This window comes from Podarcis melisellensis (assembly GCF_964234715.1).
Source record: "Podarcis melisellensis genome assembly, chromosome: 4".
NCBI classification, from domain to species: Eukaryota; Metazoa; Chordata; class Lepidosauria; order Squamata; family Lacertidae; genus Podarcis; species Podarcis melisellensis.
The window spans coordinates 84,081,566-84,090,268 of NC_138531.1; the positions used below are offsets into that span (position 1 = coordinate 84,081,566).

The 8,703-nt window shown below is 40.3% G+C and overlaps 1 pseudogene across 1 annotated transcript; it reads left to right on the forward strand.

The window, feature by feature from the left end:
* The first annotated feature begins 4,450 nt into the window (after positions 1 to 4,450).
* On the forward strand, positions 4,451 to 7,078 carry LOC309368544 (disintegrin and metalloproteinase domain-containing protein 20 pseudogene; annotated as a pseudogene). The gene has a single exon. The product of its transcript is annotated as a disintegrin and metalloproteinase domain-containing protein 20 pseudogene (transcript).
* The last annotated feature ends 1,625 nt before the right edge of the window (positions 7,079 to 8,703 follow it).

Sequence of the window (8,703 nt, forward strand, 5' to 3'; positions counted from 1 at the left end):
GCTTCAAACAGGTACATTTAAATATAGACAAACAAAATTACAAAGGAAAATTCCTTAATAGTAATGAATTTTTTTTAAAAAAAAACCTACAAAAAATATTGAAGTACATGTCACAAAACACAAGCAACTATAGGAAAGATAAAAGAAAAGAAAATAGAACAATAGAAAAAAAAGAAAAAGAAAAAGGAAGATGAGCCAAAGCAGGAAAGCTCATCTATTGTACACTTCCGTCAAGCACACAACAGATCATTATTCTTATCAATTATCTCTACCTGCATTCCAAAGGAATCCCTCATCTTGGTATCAGGGAACATTTCTCTATGCGGTATCAATCTTAACATAGCCAGATCTTTCTTGCTGAGCCCTTGTCCCCTAAATAATTATTCAAACATTCCCATTCTTCTTTCACCAATTTTTTAGGTTTATCTCTTATTGCATCTGTCAGCTTTGCGAGCTCCATGTACTTGCACAGTTTGACTACCCATTCCTCTTTAGTGGGTGTATTTTATCTTTCCAGTATTTTACCACTATAACCCTTGCTGCTGATGTTGCACACATAAATATCCTAGTTTTGTTTTCTGGAATATTATCTGAAACCATTCCTAGTAAAAATTCTTCCGGTTTCTTGCTATATTTAGTTTTTATCAATCTCTGATTTTATACATGGTTTACAAATGCCCCTGTATTTAACTTCTATTGCATGTAAAAATTGCTCAAGATTTGTGTATTTAAAACACCAGTGCATATAAATGCAAAATATTTTTTGCGCCTCACAGATTAAAGATTTTATAAATCTAATACTGGGAAACCAAGTAAACAGTATTCTAGCTTATTTCTAATTCTCAGTTAGAGCAGATTTTGAAATAAATTGGGGTATTCCTAAAAATGAACTATTTTTAGGGAAGCCAATACACTTTTTGATAAAACTAAGAAATATCAACAACCTCAGATAGCAGGTGACACAACCTTGATGGCAGAAAGTAAGGAGGAATTAAAGAACCTTTTAATGAGGGTGAAAGAGGAGAGTGCAAAATATGGTCTGAAGCTCAACATAAAAAAAACTAAGATCGGAGACTTCCGGGTTGGCGCCATCGTTTAATGGCGGATTCCCTCCGAGCTCCGGAGGGAATCGGCTCCGTACAGTTTGGGTCTTGCCGCTGCAGCGAAGCGGGGGCCCTTAAAATCACAGGCGTGAAAGCCTGTGAACACAGAGACTCGGCGGGCACCATTTGCGCCCCCCCCAATCCGTGAAGGATCCTTTTTAAAGGCTTCGGAACAGGGACGGGGTGCGGCGTGGTGCTGAGAGTACTCCCTCTTCTATGGAGTGAAGCCGCAAGCCATTGACGGAGAGCGCTGACTTTTTCCTTGGATCAATCGGACTTTAAAACATCAACCCGTGAGTAATACGGAGATTGGAACTTTAAAAAAAATCTTTTTTGGATCAGGAACGAGTGGGGAAGGGTTAAAAAGGAAGTCCACCCCCCTCTTTGTAAACAATCTAAAGCAAAGGACCTGTTAGCTAAGGTCGAGAGAATTTTTCTTTGTTTTTTAGTATAAGATTTTAACTTCACGGTTCTGACATTATAAGAAGATTTACTGGAGGATAAAAGATAAATTTTGGGAGCTGAAATTTCACACACACCCCAGACCCGGGAGCGTCCTGCGAGAAAGCCTGCTGATGTAATATTGAAGAGTTTGACAGCTGTCAAGTTAGCTGTCAGACAGTTAGCTGTCAGCCGGAAAAAGAGAACTTTGTTTCTGTTGCTTCTGCTGGTTTATTTGTTACAACTTGCTGAAAATAAGGAAGGGCTGGTACGAAATAACTGGACTTTCGGTTTTGAGCTGAAAGGAATATTAAGGAACTAAAATCCCCCTAGAGGGGTTTTAGTGACATTACAGGAATGGCTGGAGGATGGAAAGTTCAAGCAGAATTGGACAGAGCATTTGTTCTCTTGGGAAAGTTACAAGGTCAATTCAATGTTTTGGCTACAGGGGTTTCAGTACTACGCTTGACAGTAAATAACAGTGTTGAATCTGATAAGGACTTGAAACAGGAAGCCCATCCAACTGAACAAACAGATGAAACTGAAAGTTTTGACAAGATGGAGCAATATGTTGCTTTAGAAGAAAATGAAGGAGGAGCTGGAATTCTGCAGATGCCAAAGGAGAGCTGCAATTTGAGGCCTGACATGATGACAAAAAAGGAAAATAAAAATTTGATGTGGAAAGCCGGGCCTGAATTGGAGACTGAAAAATGGAGAGATCTCCTTTTGTGGAGATCTGAAGACCTGAGGATTACAAATTTGCTGAAGGTGAAAGTTGGAGCTTTGGGGACATTTGGATTTGAAAGGAGTATGAAACAAGAGTTGGAGTACCCCACAGGCTTTGTTTTTAAATATGGAGGTCTGTCTGGAAGCAATATGGATCCTGTTGGGCCGGAGCTTCTCCGAGATTTGGGGTTTAGTATCAAAGACTATCAAAAAGACCGGCAGAGAGGAACTGAGAGAGATTTAAGTGCCTCGGACGTGAGATCTCCAGGCTAAATAACATATAAAGACTGATGGATATTGGTTGGGGACTGGAACCGGGAAAAGGGTGGGTGGAGTTTGGGAATCCAAAGGGTATACAAATATAATTTGCTTGGTTTTTATATTTTTGTTAGTTGTATGGAAATTGGGAAAACCGTGGAAGGGAAATTTTGGTCGACTTTAGGAAAAAGGTTTAAGAATAATTAATGAGGTATAAGTATTGATGTGTAAATTTGGATAAGTTAAAATTAGTTTTTAAATCAAATAGAAATAAGGTTTGCAAAAATAAATTGAGGAAATGGAAGAAAGAAGAAAAGTAAAATAACAGCAGGTTAGAACAAATTATTAAGTTAAAGTGAAGAAATAAGTTAAGGACTTGCTGAACGGACAATTTAAATTGGAATACAAGAAGGGGAGGTGTGAGGAGGTCTGAGAAATAAGGTAAAAGAAAATAAGTAATTGAAATTTTATGTGTTTTTAATTGTTGTTAAGTTTTGAATTTTTTGTATTTTTGTGTTGTTTTTATTTTGTTTATTTTTTATTTTTGTTTTCGATTTTCACATGTATGCTGAAAATACCAATAAATATTCATTAAAACAAAAAAACAAAAAAACTAAGATCATGGCCACTGGGCCCATCACCTCCTGGCAAATAGAAGAGGAAGAAATGGAGGCAGTGAGAGATTTTACTTTCTTGGGCTCCATGATCACTGCAGATGGTGACAGCAGTCAAAAAATTAAAAGACACCTGCTTCTTGGGAGAAAATCAATGACAAACCTAGACATCATTTTATAAACCAGAGACATCACCTTGCCAACAAAGGTCCGTATAGTTAAAGCTATGGTTTTCCCATTAGTGATGTATGGAAGTGAGAGCTGAACCATAAAGAAGGCTGATTGCTGAAGAATTGATGCTTTTGAATTATGGTGCTGGAGGAGAATCTTGAGAGTCCCATGGACTGCAAGAAAATCAAACCTATCCGTTCTGAAGGAAATCAGCCCTGAGTGCTCACTGGAAATACAGATCGTGAAGCTGAGGCACCAATATTTTGGCCAGCTCATGAGAAGAGAAGACTCCCTGGAAAAGACCCTGATGTTAGGAAAGATGGAGGGCACAAGGAGAAGGGGACGACAGAGGACGAGATGGTTAGACAGTGTTCTAGAAGCTACAAACATGAGTCTGAGCAAACTGTGGGAGGCAGTGGAAGACAGGAGTGCTTGGCATGCTCTGGTCCATGAGTTCACAAAGAGTCAGACACGACTAAACGACTACACAACAACAAGATGCTCTCTGATAATGCTAGATCTCCTTTCTAAAATGTTTCACATGCCCCTAAGAGTTTTAATTTCCCTTACTTATTTAAGGATGGGAAGATCTATAGGTCAGTGGTGTACACCATATATTGTATACAGAAGATCCAGAATGAATCTCTTGTTGTATCTGCAGTCAAAAGTGGTGGATGGAATTTCCCATTAAGGGAGACCACAGTTTGGTGTGCAAAAAAGGAAGATGCTGAGGGGATTGGGAGGGATTAGAGGGGCCATTCACTCTTTTGGATGGTTTTGACTGAGCTGGTGGCCAGCATTCCCTGCTGGCTTCCCTACTCTGAAGGAGGTGGATGAGGGAAAACTGTGACCGAAAGAAGCACTTTGCTCACCTGGGCTTCTTCACCTGGCCAAGTGAAGAGGAGGTGTTGCCTCAGAGCTGAAAAGGAACTCAGCAATGCAAAGACGATTGTTCTATCACCAGTTATTTTTATGTTTTGCATACATTTAAACATTAATTGAATTGTCACAGAAAGTACTTTTAATGTTCCATACCTGACAACTGAGGATTATAACCCATCCCTGTATGAAGTGGCCTCATGTTCACTGACTGATGCCGAAATAAATCATGTTAGTCCATGGCGTGCTATAAGACTAATTTTGGTTGCTCTTCTTCCTGCAACCCTCCCAGGCAGAAACTTCTTAGGAATGTTTTCTTCCCTGTTCTTCCTCTGCCATTCTGTTCCATCTTTGATCTTCCAAGCTCCACCCCCATTCCACAGATGGAACACCCTGGCAGTTGCTAGGCAACGTATCTTCCTCCTCTTCTGATTCACATATAGCCTCCTTCCCATCTATCTACTAACCTGGGAACAACTGTCTGGGGCTTCCCTTTCAGGGATCAGATGCCAGAGGCGGTGCTTCAAGAGATACTTTCCTCTTTCTGGGAAAATGAGTGGCAGCCTGGCATGGCTGCTCATTATGTTCTTGAGGAATCTCCTGAGTGAGACTGGTGGCCAGACACCACCTCAGGGCTTTAGGTATGCCTCTTATGAGGTGACCATCCCAAGGAAACTGAGCTTCAGGTATGGACTACAGGAAACCCTGGATGTCAGCTACCAGCTGCAGATTGAGGGGAAGGGCCAGGTGGTGCGCCTAAGGCGGAAGAAGGGCATTGTTCCTAAACACTTCCCCATCTTCACGTACAATAAGGAAGGGGACCTCCTGGGTGATTATCATTACATCAGGGATGATTGTTTCTACAGTGGCTTCATACAGGACAAGCCTCTCTCTTCAGTCACTCTCAGCACTTGCTCAGGGGGACTCAGGGGCCTCTTACAACTTAACAATGAGACATATCAAATTGAACCTGTCCAGCCATCTGCTACCTTTCAGCATGTGGTGTATCGGCTGGAAACAGAGGAGGGTACCATGCACATGAGGTGTGGGTTGACGGAGGAAGAGCAAAGGCATCAAGAGGCCATGATCCAGGACGCAGAGCATGTGGCTGTCAAAAGTGCTCCAGCAGGACTCTGGTGGCCACACAAGAGACATGCAGAAGTGGCATTTGTGGTGGAGCATGAACGATATGTTAAGTTTGATAAAAATGAAACTGATATTGCTCTGAAAATTCTTGAGGCCACCCATGTTATAAATTCATTTTTTGAGCCACTGTTTCTTGACGTGTCTGTCGCAGGATTGGAGATATGGACTCAAAAGAACCTCATATATGTTGATGACGGTATAGGAGCCACACTTAATGCTTTCAGTATATGGAGATATAACACTCTACTTAACCATCTAAAGAATGATGCTGCTCATTTAATTGTATACAGGTCATTTATAGGTGCTATTGGAATAGCATATGTAGGAGAAATTTGTAGTGAGTATTGGGCTACTGGTGTTATAGTATCAAAGAATTTCAATTTGTTTGATTTTTCTGTGCTATTTGCCCATGAATTTGGACATAATCTTGGTATGAACCATGATGATTTTGTCTGTAAATGTGATCGACGTGCCTGCATTATGTCTGCTTGGCACTCAGAGGTTGATAAGTTTAGCAACTGCAGTTACTATGAGTATTTCAATCAAAAGGACGCACCTTGCTTGTTGATTCCACCAGACCCTGATCAAATGTATAACCTCGAATACTGTGGCAACAAAGTAGTGGAAAAAGGAGAGCAATGCGACTGTGGTACAACTGAACAGTGTCGATTGGATTATTGTTGCAGGCCAGATTGCACATTGCGTCCATGTGCCAATTGTTCTTCTGGATTGTGCTGTGACAGGTGCAAGTACCGTCCTGCTGGATCCATTTGCAGAAAGAGTATTAGTATGTGTGATCTTCCTGAGTTTTGCACTGGGACTTCAGACCAGTGTCCAGAAGATGTTTATGTACAAGATGGTGCCCCTTGTGGTGATGGAGTCTATTGCTATCATGGTCGTTGTAGTACTCCTAACGGGCAGTGCAAAAAGATATTTGGCAAGAAAACCGTACGAGCTTCAGAGGATTGTTTCAGAGGACTGAATTCTCAAGGTGATCGCTTTGGCAACTGTGGCCTAAAACATGGTATTTTTAAGAAATGCAATGCTGAAAATATTCTATGTGGCCGAATGCAGTGTAGTAATATTTATGGGCTACCTACCTTGGAGGAACACCAAACCATCATTCAAACCACCATTGGCAAAGGTAACTGCTGGGCTACAGACTACCACAGTGGAATGGAGGTAGCTGATCTTGGAGCAGTGGAAGATGGTACACCTTGTGGCACTGGCATGATGTGTATTAGTAGGGAATGCAAGAACGTGTCCCTCTTGCAGTATGATTGTAATGCCACAAAGTGCCATAATAGGGGAATATGCAACAACCACAAACACTGCCATTGTTCTTATGGTTGGGCCCCTCCTGACTGTCTAAAGAAAGGATATGGGGGCAGCATTGACAGTGGGCCAATTTCAAAAAACTGGAATGGTGTCATTGTAGGTAGTATTATAGGAAGTGTGTTGGTCCTTTCCACGGTGACTGCTGTTGTTGGCATGGGTGTGTATTACAGGTTTGTGCTAAGCAACAAGGTTAGAAGAAAGAGTTCAAGAATCTCTCCATCATAATGAACAGAGGAACTAAAACCATTCTAGATCACAGAAGTGAACAATGCAGAAAGTTTCAAAAGGGTATGATGGGTATAATGAGCACTATTGTATAACATATATTTGACTCTGTAAGCATTGGTTCAGTTCATCTCAAGTGGAAATATTCACATATGAAAATCTTTGGTTATACTTTCACAGTATGTTGAGAGTCTCTTTGTTGTTCAAGACAGAAGTCCTATCCTATGTTGAGTGAGAGAAATCTGTCCAGTGCAATGGAATGTTATCATACAGGAGGATACCATGCTAAAGAAATGCATGGAAGCAGTGCTGGTATTTTGAATATCTCATATTTTCTCCCAATGTAATCTAGGGTGTACAGGAATAGAATCACAACCCAATCCTCTAAAGCCATTGAAATGCAATAGTTGTACATTTGTGGAGTGAATTCACATCTGTCTAGAAAGCCATTGCAAAAATTATACCGATAACTGTTTCGGCACATATATGTTTTCTAGAATCATGTAATGGTCAGTCTGGCTATCTCTAATAAGTAGCTAATTAGCACTTTGCTTTTTAGATCTTTGTAGCTTTGGGGAGAAAATATTCCACTAGCTGAGCGTCCAGCTCGATGTGCTGATTAGTTCTATCTTTCAATAAGATCTTCTGATTTGGGGGGAAGGTCTCAGAAAATTTCCAAGTTAATCTGAAGTGAACTCAGAATAATTTGCCTATCTCTAACTGAAGTATTCGGACACAACTGTGAGGGAGAATATTATGGGAAATCAGCTTTGACCCAAGTTAAAAGGTGGCTCTTTCTTGCCCTCTGTCTTTATTCTGGGTTTACAAATGCCTCTGCATATAACTCCTATTGCACATAAAAATTGCTCAAGACTTGTGTATTTAAAAGACCAGTGCATATAAATGCAAAATATTATTTGCACTTCACACATTAAAGAGTTTATAAACCCATTACTAGGAAACCAAGTAAGCAGGAGTCTATATTACAGTAAAACATAGACAATAAAAGTATTATTTATTATTTATTATTATTATTATTTATAATGCATATCAGTGAACATGGTAGATGCAGAACAACATATTTATTGGACTTGGCTTGATTACATTTGCAGCATTACTCAAGTTGTGTGATTAGTATTTACAGCCTTCTCATTTTATGTCTAAATGTATGGAATACGGAAGGCCATGTTTCTGTACTGGAACAAGGGGAATGCAAAACGATGTTGAGAAAGTGGCTAGACTATCTAATATAAAATATAGAGGTTTATAAAAAGAGCTTTCAGGGCCTTAAATTCTGGAGGCTGCGAAACTGAGGCATAGCATAAATGTGTATAAATTCCCCCTTACCCAGCCGCAACAATGTCATATAATTTTTATAAAGACTCTCTACTGTACAGTTTAGGTTGTCTACTCATTCTGCACTATGAACAAGCATTACGTTCCTTTTACAAATATTAGAGAAATGAATGGAAGGACAGCCTAGTGAAGATAGCTAAATGGGACACCCATTGTAAGAAGACAAATACCTCTAATTACCAGATGATGGGAAAACCATCCCCAAATGGCTGTGTGTGTGTGAAGGGTGTGTGTGTGCCACTGGAGTAAATCTGAGTTTTTGAAGTACCGAAGTTTAAGACAGCCATTCTGTGCCCATGTACCCTGGGAGAAAGCTAGACTAAATTCAACGGACTTGCCTCTGTATACGGTAGATTGTTTGAGGAACAGGTACAGTGGTACCTTGGGTTACATACACTTCAGGTTACAGACTCAGCTAACCCAGAAATAGTATCCTGGGTTAAGAA